Below are 23,290 nucleotides of genomic sequence, written 5' to 3'. Positions count from 1 at the left end.
AGCCTCGCCTGCTGATAGCTGAGTGGTCGATAGATTTGCTTGGGCGACCATGTTTGCTAGCGAATGTTCTATTTCCTTCTGAAAAGCTACTTGTTCCTCCTCTGCAACTGTAGGGGCAACAATCTGCTTACCCTTCTCCTGAGGACCCTCATCCTCCTAGAACCATGAATCCTCATCAGTCTCTCCCTCGTCTGCCTCCCCACCTTCGGACTCTGCAAAGTGTCCGGACCCTTCCTTAGAAGGGATGTCAATATGTGCAGGGGAAGCTAGAGGCTGGGAAGCCCCGACAGTCTGAGGTGCAGGGTTTTCATGAAAGTGGATAAATCAAGGTATAATCTGGCCATGGCCATGCCCGCTCCCTGCTCTCCTTCCTTGGGCATGAAGGAGGATAGATCGAACTCCAAAGTTTTTATTTTGTGGAGCTCAGTCTTCATTGGAAACATAATCACGGAGCTTTGGCAAGTGGCCAACCTCACCCCCTTTTTATTTTTAACCTGTAGCTCAAGCTGCTTCAGGCGATCCCCATAAGTTGTCCATTGATGTTGGAGGGCCGTAACTGAGGACTGGATAGGGCTCAAAGCTTGCCTGATGAGTGTGGGGAGGTTCTTCAGAAGCTGGTCTACCTTAGCATTTGCATGCTGAGCTAAGAGACCGAGCCTTGAAACAACTGGCAATGCAGCAGAAGGCTATGCAATGGTGGCCTAAGAGGTGGGCTGTGGAGGGGAAGTGGATGCAACAGTAGCCTGAGGAGAAATAAGAGTCTAGGAATCTGGGGGCTCTGTATCAGCAATAATCTGGGTCTGAACCTCTGGGGGAGCAACATCTACTGCATCATTAATGTGCATGATATCAATCTCCTTCATGGGAATAGAAGTGACGTAGCTGTCTGGTTGGCCCGGATCCCTAACTCTCGGAAGATGAAGTCACCACATCAATCTTTATCCCAGTCATAATGAATGCAATGAGAAGAGCTTTCTCAATGCTTATGTCAGTTTCATTTTGGGACGGTATCAATCGAGAGGTGACAAAACTGAGCCAGAATCTACCTTCTCGTGTGAGATCTTCCTTGAATATTTTATGTTGAGGGTCAATCCAAGCAGGGGTCCCCTTGGCTATCACTAATGCTATCCAACTACGCTTATTGTCTCTGTTGTCCCATTTGGTGTCATACTCCGCTGTGCCAATCTCCAATTTGGGAAGTAGAACTTATTTATGGTGTCACTGCTACAAAACACCTGCTTCCCCCGAACCAAGATAGTATCACAGAAAACTTTGTTGCGCTTGTGGTGAGGGGTCTTGGAGGCTCCATAGGATGCATAAAATTCATGGACCACTGTATCATTGTAATCATCCGGCAGCTCAGTGAAGCACTCCCAGTTTCTAGCCTTGATGTTCTCCAGTATGTGAGGGTACTACTCCTGTAGCCCGTTCAGACTTAGTTATTTTTTGGCAAGGATTTTACGTTTTGTTAGCCCTTCTCTATACAGATCCCTAGAACCTTCGACCCTAAACCTGAGTTGGAAATCATCTCCTTTTTTTCTTCTTGCCTCATTTTGTATGTCAACTGATGGCAAGGTCTCCTCCTCATCAGACTGGGAGGGATGTGTAGCAGTAGGGTCCGGTCGTGAACGTTTGGCTAGTTGTGCTTGACGACTAGTGGACGCCCTTTTCTTGGAAGAAGATGTATGTTTATTGGGAGCCATATCTGCACAAAATGAAGTGTGAGAAACATAGCAGGCATCAGAAGAAAGAAAAAAAATTTGCACAGAACACAAGTATGTGACAGGTTATGCGGTCGCATAACCACTATGCGGACTGCAAATCTGTCGCAAAACTTTTGGCTACTGAGAGTAAAAAATTATGCGATGGCTTATGCGATCGCATATCCATTATGTGGTTCGCATAACCATCGCATAACTAAATACTTGGAAAGTATATTAACACTATGCGATCGCAAAGTCCACCGCAAAGATGGATTTGCGATCGCAGAATTGCCGCAAACAACATGTTAAAAAGCCATGAAACTATTTCAGTATGTGGTGGCTTTGCGGTCCGCATATCACTTATGCGATCGCAAAGACGCCGCATTTTGTAATCTTCCTCAAGTGACCTAGGGTTTCCTATGCAATAAAAATGCGGACCGCAAATTGACTATACAGTCCGCAGAAGTCATCGTTCTCAACATTTTGAACTCCACCCTCAACAATGGCGAACCTAATTTCATACCCAACACCCCAAGCCTAACTACTTATCCAAGAACCCCCTCACATTATGAACAAAATACCCAAAATACGAAGAGGAAAATAAAATGAACAAAAACTAAAGAAAAAAAAATAGGAAAAACACAACGAAATTTAAACTAAACTTTACATGGATGAAATCGGGAGAGGAGAACATACCAGTGATGGAGAAATGAGCACACTTGGGAGATGAATTCAACAGGTGTTGTTTACTCTTTTCGATTCTACTAGCCGTTTTCCTTTCTCTTTTTTTTTTTCATTTTGTTTTATTTTCTTTCTGATAAAAAAAAAATTCTTTTCTTTTATTTTTTAAGTGTTTGAATGCTGGTGATATGCGAGGGGTAGGGATAATTACCTTTGCAACATTTGCGGTGGACAAGTCATTGCATAGCACCTTATGCGACCGCATAAGTGTTATGCGGTAGGTTCTATTTGAGTTGCTCATGGACACAATGCATTGAATTTGTGAGATTGCATAACTGAAATGCGGTCCACAAAGTGCACATCTTCGCCGCATTTCTACCACAAAATTTTGCCAAACAAACTGTTCGGGTTTGCGACCACTATGCGGTCCGCATAGTTAAAATGCGACCGCATATGTGTAGCAGTTTTCCCATGGTGACTTTTCTTCACTTTCACACGCAATTTTACCCAGTGTTAGCTCTTTTGAATCACCTGCACTCTAACACACACTTTAAATTGCTCAATTAAACCTATCTAACAAAAGTTAAAATTTAAAGGACAAAAATGGTGTTACCACACATGGATTGCCTCCCATGAAGCGCTTGATTTAACGTCGCGGAATGACGAAGTTGGCCTTTCTTTGGGTTTACTCATTTGTCGGGCACAGACCATCTTTGAGAGCCAACTGTTCCACCAAGTATTTTTCTCCATCTGTGCCCAAGTAGTGCTTGACTCGCTAGCCATTTACTTTGAAGGTTCGGAGTGCATCCTGCGATTCTAATTCCATAGCTCCAAAAGGGGATACATTTACCACCTTGAACGGACCAGACCATTTTGATTTGAGCTTGCCCAGAAACAATTTGAGCCTTGAGTTGAAGAGTAAAACCAAGTCACCCGACTTGAACTCCCTTTTCAAGATCTTTTTGTCATGGACGAACTTCATCCTTTCTTTGTACACACCCGCACTTTCATATGCATGGAAACGGAATTCCTCCATTTCATTGAGTTGTGTTAACCTCAAATTTGCAGCTTTAGCCTAGTCCAAGTTCAACCTTTTGAAAGCCCACATGACTTTGTGCTCCAGTTCTACGGGTAGATGACAAGCCTTGTCGAAGACTAACCGATAAGGAGAAGTGCCAATAGGGGTTTTGTACGCCGTGCGGTATGCCCACAACACGTCGTCTAGCTTCCTTGACCAGTCGGTCCTATTTGCATTAACAGTCTTTGCTAGAATATTCTTTATCTCCCGGTTGGAAACTTCAACTTGGCCACTTGATTGGTTGATAAGGTTTGGCCACCTTTTGATTGATGCCATATTTCTCTAGTAACCCCCTGAAAGCCTTGTTACAGAAGTGAGACCCACCATTACTAAGAATGGCTCTAGGAGTGCCAAACCGCGTGAATATATTTTTCTTTAATAATGTGGTCACACTCCTTGCCTCATTTTTTGGTAAGGAAATTGCTTCAACCCATTTGGACACATAGTCCACAGCCACCAAGATATATTTCATACCACAAGAGCTTACAAAGGGACCCATAAAATCAATTCCCCACACATCAAAGATTTCTATCTCCATCACAAGTGCATTGGCATTTCATGCTTCTTGGAGATTGTCCTTGCCTTTGGTATTGGTCGCAAGCCTTGACCATTTGATTGGCATCATGATAAATCGACGGCCAATAATAACCACATTCAAGAACCTTTTCCGCCATTCGATTGCCCCCATGGTGACCCCCGACCGGTGAGTCGTGGCATGTCTTTATAATTGGCATAATCTCCTCTTCTGGAACACACCTTCGGATGATGTTATCAGCACAAATACGGAACAAGAATGGTTCTTCCCAATAGTATTGCCGACAATATCTTAAAAACTTCTTCTTCTTATAAGATTCCAATCCATCTAGAATAAGGTCACTAACCAAGTAGTTAGCAATATTGGCATACCAAGGAGCAAAAGTATTAGATAATGCCAATATGTGTTCATCCGGGAAAGCATCATTGATTTCAAGATCTTCCTTTGGTCTCCCTGCCTCTTCAAGCCTTGATAAATGATCGGCCACTTGATTTTCCGTCCCTTTTCGATCTTTGACTTCGAAGTCGAATTTTTGCAACAACAGGACCCACCGAGTCAACCTAGGCTTTGCATCCTTCTTTGCTATAAGATAGCGAAGAGCCGCATGGTCTGTGTACACTATCACCTTGGATTCCAACAAATAAGCCCAGAATTTCTCAAAGGCATAGACAATGGCAAGAAGTTCTTGCTCAGTCACCATATAGTTCATTTGCGCACCATTGATTGTCTTGCTTGCATAATAGACCAGGTGAAGACCCTTGTTATGATGTTGGCCAAGCACGGCCCTAATAGCTACACCACTGGCGTCACACATGAGTTCGAATGGAAGAAACCAATCAGATGTGACAATAATAGGTGCCGTGGTGAGATTTTGTTTCAATTTCTCAAATGCTTTGAAGCACTTCTCATCAAACACAAATTTTGCATCTTTATCAAGGAGTTTGCACATGGGACTTGCAATCTTGGAAAAATCCTTGATGAAACTCCTATAAAATTCGGCATTCCCCATAAAACTTTGGACAACTTTAACTGAAGTAGGTGGAGGAAGCATAGAAATGATCTCGATCTTTGCCCGGTCAACCTCTATGCCATGTTTTGAAATTTTATGCCCAAGACAATGCCTTAATCCACCATGAAGTGGCATTTCTCCCAGTTAAGCACAAGGTTGGTCTCCTCACATCTCTTGAGAACTTGTCTAAGGTTGTTAAGACAATTCTCAAAAGAGTCACCTACCACCGAAAAGTTGTCCATGAAAACCTATAGAAAATCCTCCACCATATCTAAGAAGATGGACATCATGCATCTTCAAAGGTAGCCAGAGCGTTGCATAAACCAAACGGGATCTGGCTAAAGGCAAAAGTTCCATAAGGGAAAGTGAATGTTGTCTTCTCTTGGTCCTCCAATGCTATGTTGATTTGGATGTAACCGGAATATCCATCAAGAAAGCAATAGAATGACCTTCCCGCTAGCCGATGAAGCATTTGATCAATAAACGACATAGGGAAATGGTCTTTGCGTGTGGCACTGTTGAGCTTCCGATAATCCATAAACACCCTCCATCTGGTCACCGTTCTTGTTGGAATGAGCTCATTTTTGTCATTTTTAATCATGGTCATGCCTCCCTTTTTCGGCACACATTGCACCGGGTGAAAACTATAGGCAATGTTGTAGACCACCCCGGCATCCAACCACTTGATGATTTCTTTCTTTACCACCTCTTGCATGTACGGGTTTAACCGTTGTTGATGCTCTGCACATGGTTTAGTCTCATTCTCCAATTGGATCTTGTGTTTGCAAATTCCGGCGGGAATCCCTCGGATGTCAGCAATTGTCTACCCAATAGCTTGCATATGCTTCTTAAAGACATCCAACAATTGTTCTACCTACACATCATTAAACAAAGAAGAAATGATTACTGGTAAAGTATCATTTAAGCCAAAATATTTATACCTCAATTGTGGTGGAAGTGGTTTGAGCTCTAGTTGCAGTGGCTCAATAATGGAAGGTTTTGCGGGAGGAGTGGCTCTATTCTCCAAGTCGAGAGAGAGCTTCGCCGGAGCATAAGTGTAGGACCCAAGCCCATCCAATGCATTGACTAATTCCATATAGCCATCCGTATCTTCACCATCGAAGTTCACCAAAATAGCCGCCAACACCTCACCGAGGCATTGTTCTTCCATCTTCATTTCAACCGCATCTTCCACTTCATCAACAACATCAATCACCGAGATGCTTTCATATTCATGTGGTAGTTTCATATCCTTACTTGCTTGGAATGTAACCTCTTTATCATTAACACAGAATTTGATCTCATTCCGTTCCGAATCCATTAGTGCTCTTCTTTTGGTAAGGAATGGTCTTCCCAAAATGATAGGGATCTCTTTGTCAACTGCACAATCAAGGATTACAAAATCGGTGGGTAAATGAAACTTTCCCACTTTTACAAGCACATCATCGACAATTCCCACCGGTTTATTTATGGAACGATCGACCATTTGCAATCTCATACTTGTGGGCCTTGGCATACCTAACCCTACTTGCTTGTAAATGACAAGAGGCATTAAGTTGATGCTAGCCCCATTATCACAAAGGGCTCTTGCAAAATCATGTGTCCTAATAGGATATGGAATGGTGAAAGCTCCCAGGTCTTTTTTCTTTTGAACGGTGGATGTTGCAGTGATGGAAATAACCTGGTGAGTCACATTCACCACTTCATTCTTGGTGGTTCTCTTCTTGGTAATAAAGTCTTTCAAATATTTAGCAAAACCCGACATCTCTTGAAATGCTTCTACAAATGGAATATTCACCGATAACTGCTTGAGAATGTCATAGAACTTTTCGAGTTTGCTATCATCAACCTTCCTAGCAAGTCTTTGAGGGAATGGAGGAGGAGGTCTATGAATAGGTGGTAGAGTTTTTGGTGTCTCTTTTACCTTTTCCTTTACCTTTTCCTGGTTTTCTTCTTCAACTTTCAACTCTTCCAGAACCTTTTCAACTTCAACAACACTTGGCTCTTCAACCAAAGCCTCATGTTTGGATTCTTCGACTTCAACCACTTGTTCACTCCCTCCTTGTAGTACCTTCCCACTACGAGTAGTAATTGCCATGATATGAGAAGTTGGACCACTCCTACTACCCTTTGGGTTCGTAATTGTGTCACTTGGAAGTGTCCCTTTTTGCTTCGGGTTTTGTTCCCTAGAGAGATGTCTCATTTGCATCTCCAATTTTTTAATGGATGCGGTATGAGAGCCAACAAGCTCGGTCATATTCCTCATAGAAGTGTCAGACTTCTCTTGATTTTGCAATACCCGTTCAAGCATGCTTTCCAACTTGGAATCACTTGAGGAACCTTGATTTGAATATTGACCCTTTGGAGGAACATAAGGGTTGGAACTCCGATTTGAGAAGTTGTTGTTTTTGTTGTTATTCCAATTTCCTTGATTTGAGACACCATGGTCATTTCGCCACTGTTGGTTGCCTTGCCCTTGCGGGTTACGCCTCCATTGATTTTGTTGTCCTTGACCTTGGTATTGTTGCCTTTGATATCCTCCTTGAGAGTTGTTGATATAGTTTGCCTCCTCAAAGTCTTCATTTGATATGGGTTGCACATCATCCACCACATTTACCTTCTTCGTTTGGCTTTCAATGAACATCTTTGTCAACACATTGACATTGGTGGCAAGCCCTGCGATTACTTGTTCTCTCTCTTGATTTTCCTTGATCATGTTGGTCAAGGAAGGAGAACCATATGTAATTACACCTGTGGTGTCCTCTAAGTGCCAAGCTTGATTATGTTGTGCCATTTTGGCAAGGATTTGTGTGACCCTTGCAAATGTCTTGTCCATAAAAGATCCATCGGCTGCATTCTTGGATATAGATTGGTTCATAGGATCTAAACTCATGTAGAATTTCTCCAACAAGATAGAATCCGGAAAATCATGATTGGGAGACCTCACCAAATATAACTTGAATCGATCCCATGCCTCATGTAGATGTGCTCCCGGTACTTGATTGAAAATTTTTAAATTTTGTCCCCGAGATCAGATTTCTTCCTTTGCGGTAACCATTTAGCTAAGAATGCTCGGACAAGTTCAGGCCAAGAATGAATGGAATTTGGTGGCATGTTTTGAAGCCATTTCCTTGCATCGCCAGCTAGTGACTACTTGAACACCCTCAACCTTTGGGCATCATCAGAGACGTTGTTCTGCTTATGCATCACACACACACCCAAGAATTTTCTAAGATGTTGTGTTGGATCATCATCAGTGGAATTCCTGAAAAACCCCTCCGCTTTGAGCATTAGGAATAAACCATGTTCCGCTTTAAAAGTTGCAACACCAACAATCGGAGGTACAATAGCATTTGTATCCTTGATGTACTCATCTATGTCCGCAAAAGGATTTTCTTCCATTTCTTCCTCATGTTCGGCCATGTCTTTTTATCAACACCAAGCAAAACAAGCAAAGTGTGATGGAATAGAACAAGACGTAAAGTAAAGCACACACTAATTAATAATTTCAAAACCGTATTCCCCGGCAACAGTGCCAAAATTCGATACGCTCAAATTACACTTTAATTAAATAGTGTAAGGAGGTCGGTGTCAAATATAATAACCCAACAAGGTTGGGGTCGAATCCCACATGGAATAGGTGTTAAAAGGTTACTCGAGTAGTGTGCTACTTGACTTAGGTCGTAATTCTATTCGGTTAACTGTAACAAGAGTATGATATGATTGTGATTTGAAGAGAGAACTAATTGTAACATTGAGAATGTAAATAATTTGATTAAAAAAACCAAGATTGTGTCCTCTTTAATGAAATGTAATGCTATCGGTGTTAATATGATATATTTCTAATGGAAGGTTCTTTAGATATGCAAATAATATCTAAATGACTACCCAATATTTTCCAATAATTGGGTAGTATTTCCTCTTTATGATTTTATAAATATAAAAGAGTTGAAATTAAGAACAATCAATATATGCCAAAGAAAACTCACTTATTCCTAAGCGATTCTATTAAACAAGGTTTAAAGCCTTGAGTCTTTGATATTTACTTCTACCAAACTCTAACTCACTTTTTCAAGTAAAGAAAGAATTTAATGGCACTTGTTAATATTTGCAAACACCAAAAATAAATGAATAATGAAAAATAAATATATATAAACCAACTATTATACATATATTCAATATTAAACACTCATTAACATAACACCCAATAACATAACACCCATTTAGGGTCCACAACCTTAATATTTAAAGTTAGCTACATATGCTAAAATACAAAAAGATGAGAATATTAAATGCCATAAAGCTTACAAAGTGCAATATTTTTCACTCTAAAGCTTCCAAAAGAGAGGAATATTAAAGGGTTGGAATGTAGCTCAAAAACAAGATAAGATACCCCCACAAAACCCCAATAAATCTATTTATAGTGGCCTGGAATTCGGGACCAATTTCGGACAAAAGTACCTTTCCAGGTCAATTATGCGACCGCATATCTGTCGCATAACAAACATGTGTCCGCATTCTTGTCAAAGCCATCGCATCCTCGAACTCTAGTTTTTAGGTGGTCGTCGCATCTTGGTTATGCGGTCTGCATTGTTGATTTGAAACCGCATAGTGTCACCGCATTTTCAGCTTCAGCAACTTCCACAACGGGTTTGCGATCCATTATATGGCCCACAAACCTGTTATGCGGTCGCATAATAGACCACATTTCTTGCACCTGAATTTGGCCAACAGACTGTTGGGCTATGCGATTCCTCTGGGAAATATGCGGCTCGCATGTTATATTTGCGGTCCACATTGTTGCATCTGCGATCGCATTCTACCATTTTCTTATCCTTTTGCAGCTTTTTGTTTTCATTTCCATTTTCTCTGGCCCTTACACCTCATACACCGCAAAACATTAAAATTACATAACATAAAAGATAATTGCATTTAAAACAAGCTAAAATATAAGCAATTTGTATTAAATGTGCCGAAATTCTCCGGCACATCATATACATAAACAAGTAGTGTTGGCTGTCTTTGATATTGAACCATTTATTGCGCTAATTTTTGCCTTTTGTCCCCAGGCAAGCACTATACAGTAGATATAGTTAGCAAAGTAATATATTTCCATGTTGCTTTGCTGGAGGATTCTATATTCGTTATACTTGTGCTTTTGATGTAAATTGAAATCCCTCTATATTTCTGATTTCCTCCTTTCAACTTTTAATTTAAGAATAAGGCTATGGAAAAGTTCTGTTGATTCACATAGGCGTACATATAACTTCAGTCATTAATCAAACTGTTCCACCAGCAAATCCTCCTACCATATATTACATAGTAATCCAAATAAAGTTGCTGATGTATGAATATGCATAGAAATGCTTTAGGCGTGATTAATAAATCATCGTGGCTATGGGTACGGTTCCTGTGGCATGGTCACGATATGTAAATCCCATTCGTGTGTGAATTTTATGTGACCCGATCATAACTTCGAACATTAATAAAATAAACATGTCGCGAATGGTGGGTGCATTTCATGTAGCGTGATTTCCGGTGTGTTCCAAAATGGCAAGTGTACGACAATCATAACTTGTTCAAGAAATAATTCCATAAATCCTAAAAGCGGCTAAATTAATTAAAAGCGGTTATATAGTTTAAAATGCACACTAGGTTCAAAACATGTATTAATCAGATAATTAGGCCAATATTAATAGTAAAGCGATCGTGCTCGAACCACGGAACCCAAGAATGCCTAACACCTTATCTCGGGTTAACATAATTCCTTACTTAGAATTTTTGGTTTCGCAGACTTTTAAATAAATTCAAAATTCTCCTCGATTTGGGATTTAAAATAAACTGGTGACTTGGGACACAAAATAAATTATTCCAAGTGGCGATTCTGAAAATGAATAAAATAATTCCATTTCGAATAATGTCATTTTAATTGGAAAAACTCTCTCACATACCCCCCTTTTCGGGTGGTAAAAAGTAGGTATGACACCCGCGAGTCCTAAATTGTAATCGTTGTGTTTCTTAATAAGTACTACAATGCCTAAGTTGTGTCTCCGTGTTGGCCAAGAATTATGATTATTCTCGTGGTATTTGTTCATTGTTGAGTATTGGTTCCAGTGGAGGTTTCATTTGTGAAGTTAACTGTTGGTACAAGTTTGGTTATTGCTGATTCCCTTGCCGGGGCATATTTAAATTCCTACTAGTGGTTTTGTTGCCGGGATGTATTTAATTTTTCCTGTTGGTTCCCTTGCCGGGATGTGTTTATTCTTATTGTTGATTCCTTTGCCGGGATATTGTTGTTTCCTTATTGTTCCCTTGTCGAGATTCTTTTGTGTTAGTGTTGATTTGTATATTGGGATCGGGTTGCACGCCGCAATAATATATGGGATCGGGTTGCACACCATAACATGGAGTAATAAGGAAGAACAATAGGGGTTGGGTTGCACGCTGCAACAGTGATATATGATTTGGACCGGGTTGCACACCGCAACAGTGTTATATGATTTGGATCGGGTTGCGTGCCGCAACAATAATGAATAAAAGTGGATATTAATTCGTTACTGTTTCCTTATTCTTACTGATGTAAACTTTAAGATGTTCTTTATGCTTTTCTCCTGAGTTACTGTTGGTACTTGATATTCCCCGCAGTACGTTCCCCTTTCCATATTTAACTGCTAATTTCCGTTATTATTACTTGCCGTATATGCTTTAACTGCACAGGTTTATTCGGTAGTCTTGTCCTAGCCTCGTCACTACTTTGCCGAGGTTAGGCTTGACACTTACCAGCACATGGGGTCGATTGTGCTAATACTACACTTTGCACTGTGTGCAGATCTCAGTACCGGAGCTTTTGGACCTTAGAGTGGTTGCTGCCTTCAGTCCAGCGGAGACTCGAGGTAGCCCTGCAGACGTCCGCAGGCCTTGGCATCCCCTTCCATCTTTATATTATGTTTTCATTTATTTTAGAGACATATTGTATTTTTCTTTCCAGACAACTGTTTGTAGTATTTGTAGATGTTCCGTGATATTGTGACACCAGTTCTGGGTAGAGATGTATTTTGAATGTTTCGTAATAGTATTTGGCTAAGTTATCAGATTTCATCTTCCGCATTTCTTTTATTATTATTTTTATTTCGCTTTCGATTCCATGTTAATTTGAAATTTGTTAAAAGGTTAGGAAAAAGGATAATAAAATCTATAACGCTCGGCTTGCCTAGCTTTCACGAGTAGGATTCATCACGACTCCCGATGGTGGGAAGTCCGGGTCGTGACAAGTTGGTATCAGAGCTCTAGGTTACTGAGGTCTCACAATTCACGGACAAGCTGGTAGAGTCTGAGGGATTGATATGGAGACGTCTGTGCTTATCCTCAAAGGCTACAGAGTTAGGAACAATTTCACTTCTATTCATCTCTATCATGCAGTTTGGTTTCTCAATGCTAATTGAATTTCTACTCTGTTCTTTTGTAGATGGCAAAAACACATGCTTCTTCATTCCCTGACCAACAGCCCGAGCCCCCAGCAGCAGTTCCCACGAGGGGCAGAGGACGAGGCCGAGGCCATGCTAGGGGCCGAGGCAAGACCAGAGCTTAGCCTAGAGCAGCATCACTAGTGGTAGAGCCTCAAATAGAGTTTGATGATGAAGTTCCGACCCAGGCAGTTTTGGTGGGCCCAGCTTAGGTCCCCGAGAGGGTTCATTGCTACTACAGTACTACAGGATGCTCTGGTCCATCTAGTGAGCCTTATGGAGAGTGTCACCCGAGCAGGCTTACTTCCTGTAGCACCAGCCATCTCTCAGGCTGGGGGAGGAGCACAGACTCCCGCTACCCACACTCTGGAGCAGATGGCTCCCCAGTTTTAGACTCCAACAACTCCGCTAGTTGGAGCAGTTCAACCGAGTGTAGCAGCTCAGACCGGTGATGGAGCAGCAATGTCTGCCGATGTTTTGTGGAGATTGGACAGGTTTACCAAGATATTCACTACTACTTATGGTGGTACATCTTCAGAGGATCCCTAGGTTATTTAGACAGTTGCTATGAGGTTCTTCGGAATATGGGGATAATGGAAACCAATGGGGTCGACTTTGCTGCTTTTCATCTTTCTGGTTCTGCCAAGACTTGTTGGAGGGATTATTGTTTGGCTGGGCTAGTTGGGTCGCCTGCCTTGACTTGGGATCAGTTCTCTCAGCTATTTCTGGAGAAGTTTCTTCCTATCACTCAGAGGGAGGACTATTAGAGGCAGTTTGAGCGTCTCCAGCAGGGTTCTATGACCGTCACTTAGTACGATACCAGATTCATTGCTTTGGCCCGTCATGCTCTTATCATACTTCCCAGTAAAAGAGAGAGAGAGGGTGAGGAGGTTTATTGAGGGACTCGCTCAGCCGATTCAATTACAGATGGCTACAGAGACTGGGAGCGAGATTTCTTTTCAAGATGCGGCCAATATGGCCAAGAAAGTAGAGATGGTTCTATCGCAGGGTAGTGGTTAGGGTGTGATAAGAGGCCCCGTCATTCAGGCAGGTTCAGAGCGATACGAGGTGGAATTTCGATGCATGATCTTAAACTATTGACACACTTCTTTCATCAGATGACTGTTAAGATTAGCCCCATTATCTGTGATGATCACCTTCGGGATTCCGAACCTACAAATAATATTTGAATGAACAAAATCGACCACTGCCTTCTTGGTCACAGACTTGAAAGTTTTAGCTTCAACCCACTTAGTGAAATAATCAATGGCCAATAGAATAAACCTGTGCCCATTGGATGTTGCTGGCTCAATTGGTCCAATGACATCCATACCACAAGCAATAAAGGGCCATGGTGCAGACATTATGTGCAATTCAAATGGCGGAGAATGAATCAAATCACCATATACTTGGCATTGATGACATTTGTGCACAAAACTGATATAATCTCGCTCCATGGTGAGCCAATAATAACCTGCTCGAAGAATCTTCTTTGCCAGAACATACCCACTCATATGCGGCCCGCAAACTCCGGAATGTACTTCGGTTATGACAATCATGGCTTGTCTAGAATCAATGCATCTTAACAATCCAAGATCTGGAGTTCTTTTGTACAAAACTCCCCCACTGAAGAAAAATCCACTTGCCGGTCGATGAATTATTCTCTTTTGATCCCATGTGGCCTGTATTGGATATACCCCCATTCTGATGTACTCCTTAATATCGTGGAACCAAGGTTCACCGACAAGTTCTTCTTCCACCATGTTACAGTAAGCATGCTGATCGCGGACCTGAATATGCAAAGGGTCAACATAAGCCTTATCTGGATGGTGTAACATCGACGCCAAGGTAGCCAAAGCATCGGAAACCTCATTATGGATCCTTGGAATGTGCCTGAATTCTATTGACTGAAACCGTTGACAAAGATCATGCAGACATTGTCGATACGGTATAAGCTTTAAATCCCGCGTCTCTCATTCTCCTTGAATCTGGTGCACCAGAAGGTCCGAGTCTCCCAAGACCAACACATCCTGGATTCTCATATCTACAGCTAGCCTTGGTCCCAAAATGCATGCCTCGTACTCAGCCATGTTGTTGGTACAGTAGAAACGAAGCTGAGCCGTAATAGGGTAGTGATGCTCTGTTTCAGAGATGAGTACAACGCCTATCCCAACGCCTTTAATGTTAGCAGCCCCATCAAAGAAGAGTTTCCAAATGGGCTTTTCCTCCTTCTCGACCTCGTCAATTTGCATTACCTCCTCATCCAAAAAATAAGTATTCAAAGGTTCATATTCTTCTTCCACCGAGTTCTCGACCAATAATCGGCCAGAGCTTGGGATTTCATCGCATCCGAGTCACATATACGATGTCAAACTCTGTGAACAAGATCTGCCACTTTGCGAGCCTTCCTATGGGCACGAGCTTCTAAAAGATACACTTCAAAGGATCCAGGTGAGAGATGAGGTAAGTAGTGTAGGATGACAAATAATGCTTCAACTTCTGTGCTACCCAAGTCAGGGCGCAACATGTCCTTTCACAGGGAGTATACTTAACCTCATAAGATGTGAATTTCCTGCTGAGATAGTAGATGACTTGCTCTTTCCTTCCAGTGATGTCATGCTGACCCAGCACACAACCAAATGAGTTATCCAATACAGTCAAATAAAGAATCAAAGGTCTTCCAAGTTCCGACGGGACCAACACAGGAGGGTTTGACAAATACCCCTTTATCTTATCAAATGCTTCCTGACACTCATCAGTCCACCTAACCGCAACATCCATTTTCAGCAGCTTAAAGATGGGCTCACAAGTTGTCGTGAGTTGAGAAATAAACCTGCTAATGTAGTTCAGCCTCCCTAACAGACTCATCACCTCGGTCTTGTTCTTTGGCAGTGGTAATTCCTGGATAGCTTTGATCTTTGACAGATCCAATTCAATGCCCTGCCGACTGACTATGAATCCCAACAATTTCCCCGATGGAACACCAAATGCACACTTTGCACGATTGAGCTTACGATTGTACCTGCGAAGCCTATGGAAAAATGTTCTCAAATCTCTGACGTGGTCAGACTGCTTTCTGGACTTTATGACCACATCATCCACGTAAACCTCGATCTCCTTGTGTATCATGTCATGGAATATGGTTGTCATTGCCCTCATGTAAGTTGCCCTAGAGTTTTTCAAACCAAAGAGGCATGACCCATTAGCAGTATGTTCCCCACGGCGTGATGGATGCCGTCTTTTCCGCATCTTCCTCATCTATTAAAATTCGATGATACCCCGCATAGCAATTCACAAAAGACCCAATCTCATGCTTGGCACAATTATCGATCAAAATATGGATATTTTGCTGTGGGAAGTTGTCCTTTGGACTTGCTTTGTTTAGGTCACGATAATCAACACACACTCTGGTCTTGCCATCTTTCTTCGGCACATGCACAACATTGGACAACCACGTGGGATACCGTGTGACTTGAATGACTTTTGCATCAAGCTACTTCGTGACTTCTGTAATCTTCACACTCATGTTAGTTTTGAACTTTCTCAACTTCTGCTTAACGGGAGGAAATGCTGGATCAATCGGCAGTTTGTGGACCACCAAATCGGTACTCAAGCCTGGCATGTCATCATAAGACCATGCACAAATATCCTTATACTCGAACAATGCCTTAATTATTTCTTCCCTGATCTGCGGTTCAAGATGGACACTTATCTTAGTTTATCTGAAATTATCTGGATCCCCTAGATTGATTGCTTTCATTTCATTTAGAATAGGCTTGGGTTTTTCTTCAAAATGACTTAGTTCTTTACTAATCTCTTCAAAGGCCTCATCCTTATTATATTCTGATTCATCATCACACTCTATTTCTTGGATTATTATTTTAGAATTAGATTGACTTTTAAGACTGGGCCGAAGATTCCTCATGCATGTCATGTCATTGAAACTAGCACAAAAAGAACTGTACAGAGAAGAAAAGAAAACAAAAGATAAAACTATCAGGAGTGATGGAAAGGGAAATTGCATTTCATTAAAATAAAGGACAAAAGGGTTTGTACATCAACAAACAGAAAATAAAATCTAGGTCACAACTCTAGAATGACCCAAATAGAAAGGAAAACAAAACAAACTACCAAGACTCCTTCCTGGTAGGGAGAGGAGTAGCCTTCCAATTGTTAAGCTTTGCATTCGGCCAGACGAACTGCACATCCGCTTTGCTGGAACCTTCTCCAACTTCCACCATTTTCACATCATCAAACAACCTCTGGAACCTTTCAATTAACTCCTCAACAATGTTAACCACAGAACTTGGAATTGTTGTCACTAGGCATTTTCTGACACCCGACTTGACAAAAGACCTGGAGAGACGCGGAATAGGCTTTGGAAGTACCCACACCTTTTGTTTCAACCTTTTAGCCCTTTTCACATATGCCGCTGTAGGTTTGAATCCAAGACCGAACGTACCCAAATAGGGAGGGACACTGGCTATATGACACCCTGCAGAGATGCACCCAAACCTTTACCGGGCATAAAGCCATTTTTCAGCATTTCAAAGGCCACCATGACTGACACGACGATTATCTTTGGAGTAGGAACACATTTCTCTTCTAGAACTTTCTCGACCAGCACTATTTTAAAAAACCTGATAAACCCAGGGCCCTTTGTCATCTTCAACCTCAATGAGCAGGATAGAGGCATCACTGTGAGCACACAAGTTATCTTCGCCATGCACGACGATCTCCTGTCTATCCCATTCGAACTTGACCATCTGGTGCAGAGTTGACATGACTGCTTTAGCGGCATAAATCCAAGGGCGACCTAACAACAAATTGTAGGAGACGGCTACGTCCAGTACCTGGAACTCCATGGTGAATTCCACTAGTCCTATTGTCAACTCAAGCACTATATCACCAACCGAGTCTTTTCCTCTACCATCAAATCCTCAGACACATATGGTGTTTTTGTGAATCCTCTCATCATCAACTTTCAACTTGTTCAGAGTAGAGAGAGGGCAGATGTTTGCACTGGAACCATTGTCAACTAATACCCTGATGACCACCGAATCTTCACATTTTACCATAAGATAGAGAGCTTTGTTGTGTTCAGTACCTTCCACAGGCAACTCATCATTAGAGAAGGTGACCCTGTTCACCTAAAATATTTTGCTGGTGATCATTGCCAGATGGTTCACTAAACTTTTGTCGGGGACGCGAGCCTCGTTCAGAATTTTCATCAGGGCCCGATGATGCTTTCTAAGTGGATTAATAATGAAAGCAAGGAAATCTGAGTAGGTGTCTTCCTCAATTGCTCCATGATGGAATAATCTTGTACCTTCATTTTTCTTAGAAACTACTCCACCTCTTCTTCAGTGACTGCTTTCTTTAATAGAACTGCGTAATCTCTGGATGTTTTAGCTTTCCTTAACTCTTCCGGGGCAAAGCATCTCCCCGAACGAGTTAATCCCTGGGCCTCATTGACTTCTTCTTTCACTTCATTTACCTTATAGGTCACGATCACCCGTTCAAAATTCCATGGGATAGCCTTGGTGCTGATTACCGGCAACTGAGTTACAGGCTTGATGATGACAGGATCCGTATGGTCACCTTCTACAATTATGACAGGCTTGTTTGCCACTCCTGGCACAACAACTTTTGACTTTTCTTTCTTTGCTACAGAATCACTTGGGGATACTTTCTTAACTACCACGGATAGTTTACCGTTCGCCATGCTCAACTTGTTCACTGATCCTTTAACCATTGGGTTTTTGACTGGCTTGACCTCACTGGACCGAATCATCATGACAGATTGAGAAGGCTTCTTGGGATCCCCCCCTTGTGCACTGTCTCGATCATGTTCATTTCCTGATGGGTTGGCAATGGGTTCTGGTTAATGTTAGGTGCCTCTAGAGTTTGGACTTCAATCTGGTTTGTATCAATGAGCTCCTGGATGGCATTTTTCAGGTGTCATCACTTCTCCGTATCATGCCCTGGAGTACCAGAACAATATTCATAGCTCATAGAGTAATCAAGATTCTTTTAAGGAGGGTTTGGCAATTCCAACTTAATTGGCCTTAGCATATCCAATTGTCTCAATCTATGGAATAAACTGGTATATGATTCCCCTAACGGGGTGAAGATTTTCTTCCGCTGCAATCTCTTATTTTTGAATGCTGAATTGGGTCGAAAACCTGGTCCGGTAGGTTTTTGGTAGGCTCGTGGGGGTAGGTAGGCATTTTGTGGAGTTGGGTAGGTGTTTTGTGGGGATGAGGCGCGCCATTGCACATAGGCAGGAGGTTGAGTATATGTATGGGTGTGGTGGATAGAAATATGAGGGTCTGGTGACGGGAAGTAGTGTTGGGGTGGATTATATGTGGGTTAGGTGTAGGTTCAGTGATGTGGTCGAGGCTGGGTATATTGGTGTGACGGGCCCCTGGGTCCAAACCATGATACTGAATCAATTTTTGCCATATCTTCTTTCTTCTTCTTTCCGATCATTCCCCTAGTACCGTTCTGGATGGCTTGGGTAGTTGCCTTGATAGTCGAGTAACTCATGATTTTGCTTGATTTAAGACCTTCTTCCACCATGCCACCCATTTTCACTACCTCGTTGAAAGATTTGCCTATGGCCGATATCAGATGGCCAAAATAGGTATGCTCCAAAGCCTGCAGAAAGTACTCCACCATTTCGCTCTCCTCCATCGGGGGGTTAACTCTCGCCGCTTGTTCTTTCTAGTGAAAACCATATTCTCTGAAACTTTCACTTGTCTTCTTCTCAATCTTAGTCAAAGACAAACAATCGGGAACAATCTTGATGTTGTACTGGAAATGACGAGCGAATGCTTGGGCCAAATCATCCCAGGTATACCATCTGCTGTGATCCCGACGAGTATACCACTCCAATGTCGAGCCACTCAGACTCTGGCTAAAGTATGCCGCCAATAGCTCATCTTTCCTATCGGCTCCTCTCATTTTACTACAAAATCGCCTCAAGTGGGCCACCGGGTCTCTGTGCCCGTCATACAAATCAAACTTCGGCATCTTAAATCCCACATGCAACGGAACATCAGTAAATAGACACAAATCTTCGTAGGCCACGCTCACCTGGCCTCCTAATCCTTGCATGTTTTTGAATGACTGTTCCAGGCTTCTAACCTTCCTGAATATCTCCTTCTACTCTGGGTTTTTAGGTAGTCTATCAGTCTCACCTGGGAGGTCGAAACGAGGAGTGTAGGAGTAATGCTCTGGGGCCTTGAAAGTAGGCTCTGGGGGGTAGTACTAGTTATCCTGGGTCTGGAATAAAGGCTCACTGGAGGATCTACGGAGTGTAGTGGGTGGGGGTACCCCAAAAACAGGGGTGGCCGGTGGAGAAGGGTATGGGACAGGTTTAGGTAGTGGAGTTTGTGGTGTTTGGGAAGTGGTGCCTTGTTAGTGGCGGTAAATGGGGAAGCCTGGAGATGAATCAACAGTAGGAGGTTCTTGGGATTGAGCCAGCGGCGGGAGGAAAGCAGGGTTGGCAGGGTAGGATGGTGGTGGATGCCCTTTTAATTATGCCTGGTACATCTCTGCCATCTGGTGTTTCAACTTATACAACTCCTCTTTCATATTAACATCAGACTCCTCCCCCTCTCTTGATAGATCAATAACACTTGCATCTAGTTCTTGGTTAGTAATGATCAACTTGTCTTTGGACCTGGTGTTGTATGGGTGAGTTGCCATAATGCCAAACAAACTAACCACCTGCTTGTACTTGATGACAACAACAAACTTGTTAGCAATTAGAGCTTAACAGATAGGCAACCGCACGTTGGGGATGCAATGCACCTAAGAAGTTAACCATTCATATCATGAATTTGAATTCCCGCTTGCGTCATTCCAGCTTTCATTAATTTTCATTTTGCAATTTCTCTCTCTTCTTTTTTCATTCCTGCTTTTCTTTATTCTTTTATTCTCTCATTTTCCTCTCTTGTTTTGCCATTATTTCCTTCCCACATTTCACGGTTATGATCGAATCCTATGGGGATTTCCTACGTATCATGACGCCGCATGAATCAGACCAAGCGTAGTTCTGGGAATAAGTGTAAAATAAATAAAATAAACATTTTGGGGTTTTCAAATTTTCATAAAATAAAAACATCTTGATTACAATGACTCATCCTACCGAATTTAATCATAAAAACTAACAGACTCGAAAAAGGGTCTAACAGACTCCAACAAAAAGATGAAATACAAACTCGAAAACAGACTAACAGACTCCAACAAAGAAAATGAAAATACAGACTCAAATGAAAATCATGAATACATCAATGGCTCAACTGCTCCAGGGGCCCGTGGGACATCAGTTGGTCTTGCCACGGGCCTATGCGCAAGATCCCCTTGAAGACGCTCTAGGTCACTCATGACTTGGCAAAAAAAGGTCATTACCGCATCAAATAAGGTGGTTCTAGTCATGTCTTCACATTCATGGCACTTTATGACGATGTAGTCAGCAATTGCTCTAACCCTCTCCCTGATGATACCCTTTTCTTGTAGCAACCGTCCAACCCGCTAAGACCTGGCCCCTAAAACTTGTTCAGCTGTATGATTTTGTTCTTGAAGCTGCTGCAGGTCTTTTTCTAACTGCGACATTTGTGCATAATAATGTTCTCTTTCTGCTTTGAAATCCCTTGCCTGCTTAGTGAACTTTTTCTTCAACCCCACAATTCCATTGTCATATTTCTCTTTTAACTGTTTGACCAAACGTGCTCGTTCCTCCGCATTTTTAGCCAATTTTGTTCGAGCTCTTGCTAGTTCGCCTTCAGCCTTGTTTAGATCAAAACTATATTCACCCACTTTCTGCCTAAGGTTACTTATAATCTTTTCATGTTTTGCACTTCTAGCGGGGTTTTCGGCTGCTATTTTCATTTCCTAAATTTGGGCTCGTAGGGCATCATTTTCTTTGGCTAGATTTTACTTTTCACCCTCATCTGCAGCGGCTTGCAAACCATTCTCAAATTGAAGATCTCTAACTTGCTTTTCCAACTTGCTTATGGTGGCCCTATACTCATTTTCTTTGGCCAACCAATCCCATTGTTCCTGTGACGCCTCGACAAATTCTTGAAGATGGGGTATTTTGGCTCATCTTCCAAACTCAACACATATTTTGTACCATGCGAGGTAACCGGGCGAGACTTCACCCTTGGATAGATCACGCACTTGGGTGCTTGCTATCAAGTACAGACACTCACTCCAGATCTGGCGAACTGCCGCTTCATGAAACTGACCATTGGAACTGGTCTCGACTACCTGAGTACTAAGGTCTTCATCCTTTGGAACTATTTGACACCTCCCCAGCTGTCTCAAAACCCAGTACGGGGCATAAGGGTGTATGCTTCTGAGACCCATCAAGAGGAAGTGAGGACCGGTAGTAGGCATATATATGATTTCGTCAGCAGGAAGCCAACCCAACTTCTATTCTATTTGATTGGCAGCGACGGAATGGAGTCAAGATATCCATTTTGCGACCTCTTTTGGCATGTTGAACCCGTCGACCCTTGTATAAAACTTCTCTATGTAGCTTTCTCTCGTTGACCCATGGTTCATATACTGGGGACGATGACATAGATGCTCGGTCATCCACATTTGTAGCAACAAGTTACACCCTTCAAAAAAGTCTGCTCCGGCTTTGCAAGCTGTGAGAGCTCGGAGTATTTTGGACACTATCATGGGTGCAAGGGTGCTTTTGGCCTCGATAAGCAAAGTGTTGATGACCCCAGCTACACATACATCGATATTTCCGTCCTTCTTGGAAAACACTAAAAGACCCAAAAATACTACCATGAAGGCGAAACATCCATGCTCTTCCCATTTTAGTCGATTCCCTTTGCTGAAAATTTAGCTCTACGGGTTTTCGAATCCCTCTATGTCACTGTGCCGCTGATATATGAACTGTGGAGTAGAAAACCCAACCGTCAAATCTGCATATTTGACCCCGTGCTTATTTTTAGCAAATCAAGAAACTTGTGAGAGGTGACGGCTCTCGAGGCAACCAGATATTTATGTACCAAAGCTTCGGTACTCCCAACATAACCAACTATCTCTTCTAAAGTGGGTGTGAGTTCAAAGTACAAGAAATGAAACACGTTGTGTGCTGGATCCCAAAATGTAATCAATGCTTTTATTATGTCTCCTCTAGGCCTGATCTTCAATAACCCGGTGAGACCCCCCAAGTACTGGTTGACCACATCTCGTCCTGATTTTCCCAAATCTTCCCACCACATGTACAGTTAAAAAGGAATCTTGGTCATGACCTTCATTGGCAAGTTTTGACTAATGCCCATTCTGCACATTTAGATTAGCGTGATTGGTTTACACTCAAAGTGAATCTCATTTGAAAAACTGACAAAAGGGGTTACTTTTTGCAAAAATCAAGAAATCAGGGCTACTTTTGCGAATGCGGCCCTTCAACACTTTGAAATGGAAGTTTTTAGGGTTGTGCTCGCTATGTGGCCAAAATTTGGCAAAATACAGTCAACGGCTATTCTTGCAAAAATAGCTTTCCGGCGTCCCATCGGGACATTCAGCTATTTAGACAAGAACGACATGGCCCATTTTATTTAAGACAGCATGACGACACCTCATATATTTTTTCCGAAATTTTCAAAAAAAACGGGGTTGGACCCGATGAGGGTTGCCTACGTATCCCATATCCGGTGAGAATCAAACACGCGTAGTTCGGCCAGTTTTGACACAACTGAAAAAATAAAAACACTTTGAAATGATTTTCCTAAAAAATTTTCGGTAGAGTTTCGGGATGTTTTGGATACCGGATTTTGGGCAACGGATAAA

The 23,290-nt window shown here is 42.2% G+C and overlaps 1 long non-coding RNA gene across 2 annotated transcripts in view; it reads left to right on the top strand.

Annotated features, from left to right (window-relative positions):
• The window catches only part of LOC104221169 (uncharacterized), a 38,994-nt gene extending 26,881 nt beyond the window's left edge, over window positions 1-12,113 (top strand). For both annotated transcript variants that reach the window (XR_011406088.1, XR_011406089.1), the window contains one exon: window positions 11,836-12,113. This is a non-coding gene — a long non-coding RNA (uncharacterized lncRNA). The remainder of the gene's footprint in view (window positions 1-11,835) is intronic.
• Window positions 12,114-23,290: the final 11,177 nt, after the last annotated feature.

This window comes from Nicotiana sylvestris, chromosome 3 (assembly GCF_000393655.2).
Source record: "Nicotiana sylvestris chromosome 3, ASM39365v2, whole genome shotgun sequence".
Classification (NCBI taxonomy): Eukaryota; Viridiplantae; Streptophyta; class Magnoliopsida; order Solanales; family Solanaceae; genus Nicotiana; species Nicotiana sylvestris.
Note: the sequence above shows the minus strand (reverse complement) of the source record. Positions and strands in the feature narration are given on the sequence as shown.